Genomic DNA, 16,318 nt, shown 5'->3' with positions numbered 1-16,318 from the left:
GCTTCCTCTTTTCCTCTTGTGCTCACTCTAACTTCTGGGGTGAATGAGCCTGCAGGGGACAGTCCAGCTGCAGCATGGGGGCACAGATGGGGCTGGGGCTGCAGGCCCCCCTGACCTGAGACCTGACTAGGTTTCTCCTTAGGGACAAGGAAGGAGCCTGAGCCCCAGGTGCATCCTGAAAGACCCTGCCCCCTGGTCCAACCCCGCCTCCCAAGGACGTGTTGGTGCAGACAGGACTGGACAGAACGGTGAGTTTTATGCCTTAAGCTTGGGGCTGTCTGGGTTCTGTTTCGGGCAAGTGGAAGGAATCGATGGGCTTTATAGAGCACTTAAGTCTAGAGCACACCACAAAGTGCTTGAGAGAGTACAGTGAGGGGAACCTTATCCCCCACTACCACACCCACACACACACTCCCACACACTCCCACTGCATCCTTATAGTCCACAAAGTGGAGCAGTGACTGAGTCCCTCTGGGCGCAGCAGTGACCCCTGACCAGGCTGCTACCCAAAACCCAACTTCCTGCTCCCGGGCTGGAGGAATTGGCTCCCCACTGGAGACCCATTCAAGCCTTCCCCACGCCCAACTGTGCTTGGCTGGCTCTCTCCCCCTGACCGGGCTGCGGCACACTTCATCGGCCAACCAACGGTCACATCTGTCCACAGGAAGCATAGCACAGCCCCGAACTGGACCACCCGACCCTGTGGACAGTGGAGGCCTGACCAGCTACTCACCTGATGTTATGGACACTCATAGATTGATTACGCCGGCCCCACCATGAGGGAATCGGTTGGCACAGGGCTGCTTCCCCCTGGACACTCCCCCACCCCCACCCCAGCCCGCAACTGTATCCCCTCCTTCCAGACAATGCCATTTCCTTTGGGGGTCAAGGGTCAAACACCGCATCATGGGTACCAAACCAATCTCTTGCAACTCTAGGAGGCGATGGAGGTGTGTGTGTGTTTCTTGTGTGAGAGCGAGGACTGGGACAGGAGCAGGGTGAGAGGGGCTGCCCCTCTTTGGACGGGTAAAGGTTTCTGGAAACAGGGGTCTAGAGTCTGGGCCCGTACTCCGTGGACCTCAAGACCGGGCGTGAAGTCGTCCTGGGGCCCTTAATTCTGTAGTCAGTGCGTCTTACTCCCGCTCTGGTCCGTTGGGAGTTATCGGGCCTGCTCTGGCTTCAAGAGTACAGACTCTCTTTCCCGCCTGAGAGGGGTGACCCTGGGGGAGCGAGGGACAGGAGTAGTGGTGTGTGTGTGGGTCTATCTGTATGCATGTGTCACTACCCTATGTCCTCCATCCCTCCTGGATGAGCACAGTGAAGGGGGGAGAAAGACTAGCAGCAAATTCTAAAGTGGGAAGATGCAGAATGGTTTCCCCCCCATCCTACCAACAGAAATGGCATGGTCTGGCCCCCTCCTCTCCTCCTCCACCTCTCTGACCCCTTGGCTGCCTGGGCTCTGTAAGCCTATCTACATCTGTATGGAATAAAATGGATATGTTTTTTGTCTTTTCTGTGTCCCTCGATCCACTGACAGCTGGCCCTGCTCCCCAGAAGGGCTATATTTTGGGGATATGAGTGGTGTACTCGAAGCAGGAGGATGTCACCAGCTTCTAATTTGTAGATTGACAAGTTAGCACCCTCCTTCCTCCCTCCCAACCTCCACCTTTCATTCCTTCAGTCTCACCCACGCATGAAAGGGGGCTGGAGACTTGAGAGGGCAAACAGAGGGGGTGATGACACCCTCTTTTTCTCCTTCCCTCTTCCCATACCCAGCCTGAGGGGCTTGAGAAGAATGTGGTTCCCTTGTGTGGGAGAGTCTCAGATTTCTCTCTGCCCCTATCAACTTTGTCGGGCGGGGCTAGGCCGGACGGCATGCCCTTCTTAGGCCCAAGAGACAGGAAGGAGGTGACATGGGTTGGAGGTGGGCAGTGGCTCAGACTGGAGGTTGTCCCAGGTTCTACTACCTGGGAATCAATCAGTCATCTTGAAGCGCCTTAAGTGACTTGCAGTGTGACTTTAGCGGTGTCCCTCCATTGCTCTGGGTTTCTGCTTTCCCCTCCCCCTTTTCTAATAATGAACACAATACTTGGGGTATTCAATGCTTAAATGCCAGAATATACATCACTTATGTATTTATATTCGTGTATGTCTCCCCATCTAGTCTGTGAACACCTTGTGGGTAGGGAATGTGTCTACTAACTCTGTTGTAATAGTAGTGACGATAATAATTGTGGTATGCGTTAAGGGCTTAGCAGGTGTCAGGCACTGCAGCAAGAGCTCGGCTAGACACAGGCCATCAGAGTGGACACAGTACCTGTCCCGAACAAGGCCTATAATCTCTATCCCCATTGTACACATGAGGCAACTGAGGACCAAAGAGGTGAAGGGACGTACCCAAGGTCACACAGCAGACAAGGGGCAGAGCTGGAATTAATCACCTGTGGTATTTAAGTACCCAAAACATAGGAGGCACTGTACCAAGCACTGGGGGAACAAAAGCAAAGCAGGTTGGACATCCATCCCGTCCCACCTTGGGTTCACTTCTTAATCTCCAGTTTACCGATGAGGTAGGTAAGGCACAGAGAAAGCCTGTGGTCACACAGCAGACAAGTGACAGAACTGGGTTTAGAACCCATGACCATCTGATTCCGTGGCCCAAGACAGGGAATTGTAATCAGACACGTGCAGAATGGTGACATCATAGGTAACTATATGCAAGCACCCCCAAGCAGACAACTCAAATAATACCCACTCATGTGTAAGTAGCCCACCTGGGTGGGTGTAAAATAATAACAATAATAATAATAATAATAATGGCATTTGCTAAGCGCTTACTATGTGCAAAGCACTGTTCTAAGCGCTGGGGTGGTTACAAGGTGATCAGGTTGTCCCACGGGGGGCTCACAGTCTTAATCCCCATTTTACAGATGAGTTAACCGAGGCACAGAGAAGTTAAGTGACTTGCCCAAAGTCACACAGCTGACAATTGGCGGAGCCAGGATTTGAACCTATGACCTCTGACTCCAAAGCCCATGTTCTTTCCACTGAGCCACGCTGCTCTGTCCATATTTCAATTCCGCGCGTACGCACACACGCACGCAGAGATAAATACACTTGTGACTTGATTCCGAGGCCCGTGACGGGGAGTTGTAACTAGGCACACACAGAATGGAGACATTCATTCATTCAATTGTATTTGTTGAGCGCTTACTGTGTGCAGAGCACTGTACTAAGCGCTTGGGAAGTACAAGTTGGCAACACGTAGAGACGGTCCCTACCCAACAGCGGGCTCACAGTCTAGAAGGGGGAGACAGCCAGCAAAACAAAACATATAAACCAAATAAAATAAATAGAATATGTACAAGTAAAATAAATAAAATAATAAATATGTACAAACATAGATACAGGTGCTGTGGGGAGGGGAAGGAGGTAAGGCTGGGGGGAGGGACCTGTACTTTTAGGGTCCGCCTCCCCTGGTAGAATGTAAGGCACCTGAAGGCAGGGATCATGCCTACCAGCTCTGTTGAAGACTCCCAAGCACTTAGAATATATTGGTCTGCATGAAATAAACACCATTGATTAATCTCCCATGTGGCCTCTTAAGCAGTGTCCAATTTGCAGAGCCAAACCACTCTCCTCTAGTTAACAAGGCAGGGGAAGGAAAGAGAGAGAGGACAGAAATCTGGTTAGAAACGAGCGGGCTCCTAACCCCCTTCCTGTAGAATAATAATTGTGGTGGCATTTTTAAGTGCCCAGTTTGTGCCAAACACTGTACCCAGCCCTGGGTAAATTCAAGATGATCAGGTCAGATTCAGTCCCTGTCCCACATAGAACTCGCAGTATAAGAAGGCTGGGGAAGAGGTACTGAATCCCCATTCTATTGTTATCATTATTAATAATGGTATTTGTTAAGCACTTAACTATGTACCACGCACTGTACCAGGAGCTAGGGAGGACACAAGCAATTCAAGCTGGATACAGTCCCTCTCTCACGTGGAGCTAATACCATGACTTCCGATTACTTTTGTTTTTCCTATTCCAAATGGCAAAATCTCCCTCTTATAATCACTATTTTTGGGTGCTGGAAGTTCTGGATGCTGCAGTGAGTCTATCCAAACCTTTGGGGAAGTGGTATAATTGTTATATAAACATGATGAGCTCATTAATCAATCCATGGTATCTAGCACTTGCTGTGTGCAGAGCATTATACGAAGCGTTTGGGGGAGTCCAGTACATCGAAGTTGGAAGACGCGAGCTGCCCACCACGTCTAGAGGGGGAGACAGACATTAATATAAATTGCAGAGAGGGGAAATAGTTGAGTGGAAATGTAATTGATGATTCGATGACACTGTCCTGAAAGAAAGAGCTTTTCCCACTCTCACATGGCATATTGTTGGGGAGACGGATTTGGGAGTCATTCATGTTGACGTGTTAGCTGAAGCCGTGTTATTGTTTCATTATTATGATGATGATGATGATGATGATGATGATGATGATGACATTTAAGCGCTGAGCAGTGTGGCCTAGTGGAGAGAACCTGGGCCCGGAAGTTGGAAGGACCTGTGTTCTAATCCTTGCTCTGCCGCTTGTCTGCTGTGTGACCTTGGGGAAGTCACTTCACTTCCCTCTACCTCAGTTATCTCATCTGTAAAATGGGGATGAAGACTGTGAGCCCCATTTGGGACAGAGACTGTGTTCAAACCCATTTTCTTGTATCTACCCCAACGCTTAGTACAGTGCCTGGTATATTTTAAGTGCTAAAGAAATACCGCATTACTGCTACTAATTATTATTAATAATAACATTATTATTAACTGTCCCCTCTGTGCTCACAAGCACTGCATTTCTGTACACAAAACGCATAGTTTACAGGTATGCATATAAGTGCTGCAGGGGAAATAGGGGATTTCCACAGGTGACAGATGCAGAGGATGAAGAAGGGCGAAGAAGGCACGGGGTGTCGGGGGGAGGGCTTAATCAGAGAAGGCATCTTGGCGGAGTGGCGACCTTAATAATGCTTTGAAGACCTGGAGAGTGGCGGTCTGGCCTATGTGGAGCGGGGAGGGAGATCCAGGCCAGGGGGAGGCGGTGGGCAAGGAGCCGGAGGCGACCTAGAAGAGAGATGGAGGCTCAGGGAAGAAGCCGGCGCTGTTGGAGCAAAGTGCCACCAGGTGGCGATAGAGAAGCGCGGAGGCCCAGAATCATCATCTGGGAGAGAAGCAGCGCCGCCTTGTGGCTACCTCCCGGAAGGACCTGGCTCCAAATCCAGCGTCGGCCACTGATCTGCGAGGTGACCTTGGGTACGTCACTTCACTTCTCTGAGAATCAGCTATAGCACCTCTCAAATGGGGATTAGGACTTGTGAGTCCCATTGGAAACGTGGACTATGTCCAAACAGATGAGCTTCTCTCTATCCCGGCGCTTCGTACAGTGCCTGGCACATCGTGAGTGCTTCACAAACCCCGTAAAAAATGGTCAGTGCCACCGGGTGATGGTAGGGAGGTGATGCCTCACAGAACAATAGGTAGCACCACCACGGGGCTCAATGATTGAGAAAAGGGCAACCTCCCAGGCCAACGCCTGTTGCCACAAGGCGGCGATAGAGAGGCGCAGCCGCGCCGAATCCCTATTAGTGCCACCAGGGGGCAGGCTACTGTGCTCAGACCCGAGGTCCGTTCCTGGTTCCAGGGGCATCTGTCAATCAATCGTATTTATTGAGCGCTTACTGTGTGCTAGAGCACTGTACTAAGCGCTTGGGAAGTACAAGTCGGCAACAAATGGAGACAGTCCCTACCCAACAGCGGGCCCACAGTCTAGAAGGGGGAGACAGAGAACAAAACCAAATATATTAACAAAATAAAATTGAATAGATATGTGCAAGAGAAATAAACAAATAGAGTAATAAATATGTACAAACATATATACAGGTATATATGCAGTCGACGGGTTAAGTGAAGCGTCAGTGCTCAGTAACCACAAGAAGTGATCTTCGCTGACCATGTCCCAGTTCGCCAATGGCTTCACGGGTATGTACATTCCAGGGCTGTTTTGGCACCTGGGCACTGGTTGACTTTTTATCGTTTTAAAATGCTTCGATGGCTCGTGTTTTGGATTAGGAGAGTCAGCCTCAGTAATCCATTTCCAAGGCTGAGATTTCCACCCAATTTGCTATAGCAAACTTGGTTCCCCTTGCATTTGCAACATCATGCAAAGCTAGTGATCGAGTTTGCCGGTCCAGAGCGGCAGCTACTCAGTGCTTCTCCTCAGCCTCAAGGATCATCTCTCTTATGCTGTGGGAAAAGTCAACTCCCAGATTTTCCCCATTCCTGAGTGGGCTGCATTGCTATCCCAAAGAGAAGGGGGCTGGGGGGAGGTGTGTGTGTGTGTGTGTGTATGTGTGTGTGTGTGTATGTGTGTGTGTGTGTGTAGTAGGGAGGAAGAAGAGTGATGAGGTGGCTGCCACTCATGGGAGGACAGAGGCCTGGGCTTTGTGCAGGAAGCTAGTTCCGTCTGACTTGCCTGGGACTGAGACGACTCAGGGCCTTTAATTCTGTAGATGAGTCAAGCCTCCCTAGGACTACCATTCATTCATTCAATCGTATTTATTGAGCACTTACTGTGTGCAGAGCATTTTACTAAGTGCTTAGAAAGTACAATGCAGTCCTGTCCGCGCTGGGTCACTTCCCAGCCTCATTCCCCAGAAAAGGCACCTTTTTGGGCTTAATGTGGAATCTTGTGGCTTCTAATGTCAGGAGGAGGTCAGGGTGTCTATCGGTATCTGTACCCTATTTCTCTCTGAGAAGCAGAGTTGTGCACACTCCTGTCTGAGATCAAGTCAACAGGGGTGTGGGCCGGGAGGGCAGAAGGCAGGTATCGTACCAGAAACTGAATTCTATCCAGCATGCATGCAGTTCTGCCCCTTCAATCAGTCAATTGTATTGATGAAGTGCCTCCGGCGGGCAGAGCGCTGTACTAAGCACTTGGTAGAGTACAGTAGGACAGACACATTCCCTGCCCACAATAAGCTCACAGTCTAGAGAGGATTGGAGTTCGTGGAGTAACAGAATTGGGGATCTGGGGGTGAGGGGGATATTGGGCAAGTCTTAGTAGGACATTGCAGCAGTCAGCTGCATCTGTTTGTATACATCCTCTCTTGGCATTAAGGTCAGCGTTTTAGGGGATGAGGAGACGAGTGTTTGCTCCAAACTAGGCTGTCTAAAACCCCTTACCCATCTCCTTCCCACTCCTGTACTGCTGATTTCTTCCTCCAGGCCCTGAGACTGATTTGTCTGGTAACCCACACGGTTCTCAGCTTTTTCCAGAGGGCAGGATGGGAGACCCAGGATCTCGGGATCGGTAATCCTGTCATCTCTCCAGATCAGTTCCACGGTTCTAGATGAGGATTCCCGCCAAACCTGGTGGTGAGTTGTGAGTCCTTCTCTTTCTCCCCTCTCATCCCCCAGCAGTGCACAGGATGACCAAGCTTAGACCGGCCAACTATTACTCTCTCTACAGACACTGGTCAGTGTATCTCCCCGACCTGGAGGACTGTCCCACTGAAGTGTAGGTTCATGGAGGTCAATTCACACAATGTTCAACCAGTTTCCAAGGCCTAATGGACAATTTGGGGAAGTCTAAGAAAATTGTGCCAAATTCCCAATCAGGATAGAAAATTGCCAAGTTGCTAGTATGATTGGTAAAAGCTTCACTTGTATAGAGGAAATGTTTGCATCTCTGCTTTATTTAATACTCCCTTCTTCCTGCTCTGGATTTCTTCAAAATATGTGTTTCTGTGGGACCAGTGGCTTCCTCTTGGGGAGAGAAGGGGGTCGGGGAGAGTTGCAGAGTCAGCGGTAAGGTGGCGACTGTAAGTGTGTCCACTCCATCCCCCTTTCTGAGAGGCAGAACCGTGGGGGGTTTAGGATGAGGCAGTCAGCAGTGGGGATGGCTGGGGAATCAGGGAGCAGAGAAGGCGGGCATTGTACAGGAAACAGATTTCTGTCCAGTCTGCAGCCTTGCTGGGTCTCTCAGGCCCCAGGAGTACTGACGGCTGTGAGGCTCTCTGGGGTCCAGTGTTAAGTGTGGGGCAGAGTATAGCAGTCAACCTGTCGGGTTTTTGCCTGTACACCCATTCTTACTGGAGAAGCCAGTGTTGGGGAGTTTGGGGGGGAACTGCGAGAAAGGAGAAGCTGCACTGTCTGCCAATTCCTTTTTCTCCTTCCTTCTTTCTTCTTCTTTCTTTCTCCTCTGCTTGAAATAGGATGAAGGAAGCCTTCCCATGAGAGGGTTGCCATAGGCTAGAGGAAAAGTAACAGCCCCGAGAGGCTGGAGGCCTGGGGTCACACAGCTGGCAGTTGGCGGAGCCGGGATTTGAACCCATGACCTCTGACTCCAAAGCCCGGGCTCTTTCCACTGAGCCACGCTGTTTCTCTAACTTAACTTCTCTGTGCCTCAGTTCCCTCCTCTGTAAAATGGGGATTCATTCATTCATTCAATCGTATTTATTGAGCACTTACTGTGTGCAGAGCACTGGACTAAGCGCTTGGGTAGTACAAATTGGCAACACATAGAGACGGTCCCTACCCAACAGTGGGCTCACAGTCTAGAAGGGGGAGACAGAGAACAAAACAAAACATATTAACAAAATAAAATAAATAGAATAAATACGTACAAATAAAATAAATAAATAAATAGAGTAATAAATACATACAAACATATATACATATATACAGGTGCTGTGGGGAGGGGAAGGAGGTAAGGCGGGGGGGATGGGGAGGGGGAAGAGGGGGAGAGGGTTACTTCCCAAGTGCTTAGTACAGTGCTCTGCACACAGTAAGCGCTCAATAAACGTTGATTGATTGATTGAGAGGAAGGAGGGGGCTCAGTCTGGGAAGGCCTCCTGGAGGAGGTGAGCACTCAGTAGGGCTTTGAAGGGAGCCCTACTGATCACCTTGTAACCTCCCCTGCGCTTAGAACAGTGCTTTGCACATAGTAAGCGCTTAATAAATGCCATCATTATTATTATTATTTATTAATACGATTGAATGAATGAATGAATAAGCTCCCCAACAACTGCGATAAGCTAGCAAGTAAAGGATAAAAGACAAAGTTATATGACCTCAAAGCATTCCAAGAGTGATGAAGATTCATGAGCTAAATTGCAGGAAGAGCAGCGTTGCCTCCCCCTCTCCACTGCTCTGCAAAAGCTTAGCAAAATCCTTCCTCGATCCGGTAGCTTTGGAGTTACATCCACACCCTATGTTGCCTACTTGTTCTTCCCAAGCGCTTAGTACAGTGCTCTGTACACAGTAAGCCCTAAGTCACTTCACTTCTCTGGGCCTCAGTTCCCTCATCTGTCAAATGGGGATGAAGACTGGGAGCCCCCCGTGGGACAACCTGATCACCTTGTACCCCCCAAACGCTTAGTACAGTGCTCTGCACACAGTAAGCGCTCAATACACAGTAAGCGCTAAGTCACTTCACTTCTCTGGGCCTCAGTTCCCTCATCTGGAAAATGGGGATGAAGACTGTGAGCCCCCCGTGGGACAACCTGATCACCTTGTAACCTCCTCAGCGCTTAGAACAGTGCTTTGCACATAGTAAGCGCTTAACAAATACCATTATTATTATCATTCTACTTAAAAAGATCCTAATTCCACAAGTGTGATTAGAACTCACAACGTTGTTATGCTGAGGTAACCTCCTCTCTGATCGCCCACCCTCCTGTCTTTCCCCGCTTCAGTCTGCCACCCTGATCATCTTTGTACAGAAACGCCCTGGGCATGTCACTCCCTTCCTCAGAAATCTCCAGTGGTTGCCTGTCAACCTCCGAATCAAGCAAAATCTCCTCACTCTCGGCTTCATGGCTCTCCATCACCTCCCTTCTCTCCTTCTACAGCCCAGCCCACACCCTTCGCTCCTCTGCCGCTAACCTCCTCACTGTGCCTCATTCTCACCTGTCCCGCCGTCGACCCCCGGCCCACGTCCTTCCCCTGGCCTGGAATGCCCTCCCTGCACACATCCGCCAAACTAGCCCTCTTCCTCCCTTCAAAGCCCTACTGAGAGCTCACCTCCTCCAGGAGGCCTTCCCAGACTAAGCCCCCTTTTTCTTCTCCCCTTCCCCATCCACCTCTCCCTACCTCCTTCCCCTCCCCCTCCCCCAGCATTTGTATATATTTGTACAGATTTATTATTCTATTTATTTTACTTGGACATATTTACTACTGTATTTATTTTATTAATGATGTGCATATAGCTATAATTCTATTTATTCTGAAGGTTTTGACACCTGTTTACATGTTTTGTTTTGTTTTGTTGTCTGTCTCCCCCTTCCAGACTGTGAGCCCGTTTTTGGGTAGGGACCGTCTCTATATGTTGCAGACTTGTACTTCCCATGCACTTAGTACAGTACTCTGCACACAGCAAGCGCTCTATAAATACGATTGAATGAATGAATGAATGAAGGTAAAACCCTTAGCCCTAGTCCATAGAAGACCCCTTACAATTTTGTCAAGTTTTATTTTACTTTACCGTTTCTAAGGTAATGAGGCTAATTAAGAACAGCTGGAGTCAATTAACACTAAGCTTATGATAGGAAAGTTCTTTCTTTTTTTCTTCCTTTCCTTCTTCTTAGCTCTGAGATCACTGGGGTGCCATGGGTGACTAAGGGGAGAGGCTCATTGGCTGCTCAAGGCGCCACCATGATCTCAAGTCCTGCTATCACGCAGAGAGGGGACAGGTCGCATTTTTCAGTCTGCAGGGGGAGGTTTGGGAGGAGCTGTGTAGTCAGGCTTGGTACTAGAAATTGACTTGTGCGGTTATGCTGGACCCTCAGTCTCTGAAGAATGAGGCCCTTCTGGAGTAACAGAGCTGGGGATTTGAGGAACAGGACACTCAGCATCAGTAGGGCATTCATTCATTCAGTCATATTTATTGAGCACTTACTGTTTGCAAAGCACTGTACTAAGCGCTTGGGAGGGTACAATCTAATAACAGACACATTCCCTCCCCAAAATGAGCTCAAAGTCTAGAGGGGAAGGCAGACATGAATATAAATAATTCAATTCATTCAAAATAAATAAGGGCAGAGTGATAAGCTGAGGTGGTCTGTCTATACACCTCACCTCTGCTAATGATAGATTCAGTGTTTGGTGGGGGGAGAGGGAACCTGGTGTCTGCAAAAGAAACGTATGTTGTCTGCGATCTCCTACCCCTCCTTCTCCAGCTATGAGACAACAGAGTCTGCTGGAGACTGAAGGGTTTGGCCCCAGAGACAGACTGCAGAGGGCAAGGTGAGGGAACCTGGACCCTCAGGCTCACTGATCCACATGTGTCTCTTAAGGTCAGGCTCCACAACTGCACATGGGTTTCAGACAGGACCAGTGGAGAAGCTCCAGTGACATTTCCTTTCCCTTAGACCCAAACTCTACTGCCTCCTCCCCAGAGGAGGGCTCTGCAGTGAGTCCTGTGTTTTGGAGGGGGCGGGGGGTGGGTATGGGGGAGAAAGGAAGCATGAGTCTGTCCTGTCGGCTCAGACATAGAAACAGTGTTTGCCCCCCAACCCCCCTTCAAATAAGCTAGATTGTCTGCAATCTTCCACATCGCCTTCTCCAGCTCTGAGAAAGACTAGAGGCAGTCATATCAGGAGTGATGAAACAGTAAAACACAACATGCATGCACACAATAAAAAGAAATCAGCTTTTCCTCTTCTCTCACTCCCTTCTGTGCTTAGTACAGTGCCTGGCCCTTAGAGAAGCAGTGTGGCTTATGGTAAAGAGCACGGGCTCAGGAGTCACAGGATGTGGGTTCTAATCCCTGCTCTGCCACTCGTCTGCTGTGTGACCTTAGGCGAGCCACTTCCCTTCTCCGTGCCTCAGTTACCTCATCTGTAAAATGGAGATTAAGACTGTGAGCCCCATGTGGGACAACCTGATTACCTTGTAATACCCCAGTGCTTAGAACAATGCTTGGCACATAGTAAGCAATTAACAAATACCAGAATTATTAATTATTATTATAGTAAGCACTTAACCAACACCATTATTAGTATTATTATTAATAAATAGAGGAAATGAAGGCTTAGTTGGGGAAGACCTCTTGGAGGAGATGTGATTTTAGGAAGGCTCTGAAGTTGGGGAGAGTGATAGTCTGTCTGCTTTTAAGGTCCAGGCTGCCCTGACTGTCCCTGGGGTCCAGTGTCAACGGCCCTGACATGGGGGCCGTGAGGAGGGAACTCAGGACAGGAAGGTGGGGTGGGGGTCAGGCCAGAGATGAGACCCCCCTAGACAGCCGTTTGGAATGTGCGTTTCCCTGGACAAACCCTTTCATGCTACAGATCCAATCTTATCCTATGCCCTGCCCCCTTTCCTATCCTACCCTATCTTTCCCATAGCCACCCCCTCCTCCAATGAAGCTGCTGGGGCTTCCTCCTGGGACACTTGATCTCTAACCCAGATGCTTCCAATCAGGTGGATTACTGACGTCAGGCCGGGCCCTGCCCCCTCCCTCCCTAACCTATATAAGACTTCAGAGCCTGAGCCCATTTAAAGCCAAATTTGTTTTCTTTAATGTAGGTTTCTGTTGAGTTTAAGAGGAGAAAAGAGCTGTTGGGGGGCAAGGAGGTGTTGAGCTTTGGGTAACTTTGAATCTGATTTCTGGGTTGCTAATGGGGGGCACTTCTGGGCCTGGCAATTTCCTTAAAGGCCTCCCTGCCTGACTGTTCTATGGAGGTACCATCCCTCCCCTTTCCTGACCTCATTTGTGCTCTCTTTGGGGGTGGGTAGTGGGGTGAAGGGCCTAACACTCCCTCACGGAAGGCTTCCTGGCCACTCAAACTGCATCTTTGTTCTCCAAAGTCTCTGTCTGCGACTGGAAATTCAAAGAGACACTTCCTCCCTGCAATCAGTCAGTAGTATTTATCGAGTGCTTACTACATGTATAGCACTGTACTACAAGGTTGGGAGAATACTGTGCAACAGAATTCAGACATGTTCCCTGCAGCCTTGACAAACAACATTACTGCACCTGCCCCCACTTCTCTGCTCTCAATATGGTGTTTCCTTCCCTTACACCTTCAGTGTAACGTGTTGTTCTCCCCCGTACTAACATAGTTCCCTTTCAGTCTTATGGGTCCAGTATCAGTTGAGTGAGGAGGACCCAAATAATGCAATATGGGTAAGGGAAGGGTCTGAGTAGAAGGGTAATAGTGATAATGATGATATTTAAGAGCTTACTAGGTGCCAAGCACTGAGATGGATACAAGGTAATCAGGTTGTCCCATGGGGAGGGGGCGCTCACATTTTAATCCCCATTTTACACATCAGGTCACAGAGGCCCAGAGAAGTGAAGTGACTTGCTCAAAGTCACAGCTGACAAGTAGTGGGGTGAATACTTAAGTGCTTGGTGGGTGTGTCAAAGTGCATGGTTAAGCTGAAAGGGAAAATAAAGTGTGTGTGTGTGTGTGTGTGTGTGTGTGTGTTTGGTCGGGTTAGGCATGGGGAGCATGTGAGTCTTTTAGACTGTGAGCCCACTGTTGGGTAGGGACTGTCTCTCTGTGTTGCCAATTTGTACTTCCCAAGCGCTTAGTACAGTGCTCTGCACATAGTAAGTGCTCAATAAATACGATTGATGATGATGATGTGAGATGAGCTTATTGAAGAAGGAACAATTTCAGTAGTGGTCGTATAGTTTTGAGAGACCACTGGTATGTCCACTATATAGGTGGAAGGCAGTGTAGGGATGAATCGAGGAGAGCTGTGGTCCACGTGAGACACCACGATGGGGCTGGACTTTACAGGGGCTTCCTAAAGTCCACTTGGACCCATCTGGTGGTGGATGTCCACAGAGTCCTGGTGAGGGGAAGAGAGGGAACAGAAGCCTCTCACCATACTTCTTGGCCAGGAGGACTGTTCCCCCTGCAGTGAGGATGCAGAGCAGGTGATTTCCATGGAGTGATAGAATCAGGAGCTGAGCTTTCTTCTCTATGGGAAGGTGATGGGGGCATGTGTGGTTGATTAAGGGTTATGGCAGGAGGAGGTGAGCAGAGGGGCCTGTTTGTTACTCTGAGACTGGCTCTGCAAATGGCAATTAAGTCCCTGTGGTCTTACTTGACTGTGGGACTGGGAAGACCAAGGACCCTTAATTCTGTAGTCAATCCTCCCTGAACCCACAGCCCTGTGCACACAGTCACCCTGCTCATCCTTAGCCTCTCCAGAGCTGAAACCCCTTGGTCCCTGACAGTGACTACTTCTGAGGGAGTTGGGAGAGTGCAGGGGGGTAGGGGACAGTCTAGTGTTGAGTGAAGCTGGCTAGGTGCTTTCTGGTTTGCTACTTGGGAGCTGTTCTCGGCCAGGTTCTAGGCCAAGGGCCTCCCTGCAGGGCTGTTGTGTGTGCGGTGGTGGTATCATCCCTCACCTATCCTGACCTCAAGCCCTTGTTGTGGTGGAAGGTTGGGTAGTGGGGGGAAGATCCTAATACTCCATCTCAGATGGCTCCCTCACTACTCAAACTGCCTATTTGTTCTCCAGCCTCTTTCTATAGCTGAGGAAGTCCTCAGGGACACTTCCCTCTTGCAATCAATCAATGGTATTTTGGGGGTGCTTAGTATGTGCAGAGTACTGTTCTAAGTGCTCGGGAGAGGACAATACAACAGAATTAGCAGAAACGTTCCCTGCAGCCCTGACTCACCCCCTCAATATACCTGCCTCCACTTTTCTGCTCTCATTATGATGTCTCCCTCCCTAGTATCTTCAGATGTGCTTGTCTTCTGGATTCTCAAAGAGTCCGCTTTCAATCTTATAGGTCCAGGATCAGTCTAATGGAGTGGACCCAGATGATACAATGCAGGTAAGTGAAGGATCTGAGTATAAAGATATGTACTTAATTGCTTTGGAGTGAATTTTTCAGTGCTTAGTGGGTGGGATTATGTTAATGGGCGAGCTGGAAGGGAAAATAAAGTGTGTCTGGGTGTCAAGGTCACTCTTTCCAGTCTCTTCTCCCAGGAAAGGAACCGTTTTGTGAGTGCCGGTGGCTTCTGGCAATATAGAGCTAGATGGAGGATAGTGCCCATCAGTGTGTCCATTCCACTGCTCTCTGAGAAGAGTTGCGTGAGCTCCATCAGGGGTCATCAGCGGTGTGGGTGGGGGGACTGAGCAGGCATTGTATTAGAAAGTGAATTATTCCATGCGTAGCTGCTGGACCTCCAGTCCCTTGAGGACAAGCCATTTCTGGAGTCACACAGTTGGATCCGAGGTGCAGGTTGACATTCGGGTAGAGTGAAACAACTTGTTTAAGCGTGATCAGTCTCTGCACCTCTCAGTTAGGGCCAGTGTCTTGGGGGTGAGGTGCATGGTGGAGGGCCAAGTGCTTGCAAGAACACTAGGTTGCCTGCAACCCACATGTGTCTTAAGGCCAGGTTCCACAAGTCCACATGGGTTTTAGCTAAGACAGGTGGAGAAGCTCTAGTGATGCCTCACCTCCATCAGACCCATGCTCCAGGCTCTACTGTCCCTATCCAGAGGAGGCTTTGGTGGTGAGTCTCAAGTCTCCTGCTCCTCATCCCCTGCACTAGATCTGTGTCCCGTTGGCTCGGATGCAGACAGGAGCCCCAGAGCACCAGTCCCCAGCAGTGCACAGCTCAGGGTAGGACTATTCGGGGGAGAGAATTTGAGTGGTTATTACTCTCCAGAGACTGCTCAACAGCTCGCTCTGGCCTTAAGGATCAACCCCTTGCAGTGTGGGTCCGGTCAAATCAATTCTCAGATTTGCCCACCCTGGAGAGATGGAGCTGTGGGTCGCGTCACCACCACAGAGGGAAGGTTTTTTGGGCGGGGTGGGGGTGGTTCTTTTTTTTTTTTTTTTTTGTGTGTGTGTGTGTGTGTGTGTGTATGTTTGTGTGTGTGAGAGAGAAAGATGGGGTTAGCTTTTGGGATAGGTTAGTGAGTCAGAGGCTGCCACTTGGTACAGAGACTGGTTCTGGAACTGAGTCTCTGTCCAGGGAACTGGTTCTATTGGACTTGACTGCAGGACCAAGAAAACCTGAGCCCCTTAATTCAGTAGAAGGGTCAAATCTCCCTGTGTCCACAGTCCTGTTGGTAGGGTCACCCTGCACATTCTGAGTCGCTGGAGACGGGGCCCTTCTGTGTGTAATATTGGTGGCTTCTGGGAGTCTAGTGTCAGAAGCAGGACAGGGTAGCATCAGTGTGTCCATTCCATTCATCTCTGAGAAGAGCCTTGCATGCTCCCAACCAAAACCAAGTCAGCAGGGGTGTGGTTTGGGAGGAGCAGAGCAGTGAGGCCCGGTACTAGACGTTGACT

At 49.5% G+C, this 16,318-nt stretch overlaps 1 non-coding gene across 1 annotated transcript; it reads right to left on the bottom strand.

Moving 5' to 3' along the window:
- Positions 1-6,104: 6,104 nt before the first annotated feature.
- On the bottom strand, positions 6,105-6,236 carry LOC119924690. The gene has a single exon (XR_005449387.1). It is a non-coding gene; the product is annotated as a small nucleolar RNA SNORA66 (small nucleolar RNA).
- Between the last annotated feature and the right edge of the window lie 10,082 nt (positions 6,237-16,318).

The sequence above is a fragment of the Tachyglossus aculeatus genome, chromosome 2 (genome assembly GCF_015852505.1).
Source record: "Tachyglossus aculeatus isolate mTacAcu1 chromosome 2, mTacAcu1.pri, whole genome shotgun sequence".
Taxonomy (NCBI): Eukaryota; Metazoa; Chordata; class Mammalia; order Monotremata; family Tachyglossidae; genus Tachyglossus; species Tachyglossus aculeatus.
Note: the sequence above shows the minus strand (reverse complement) of the source record. Positions and strands in the feature narration are given on the sequence as shown.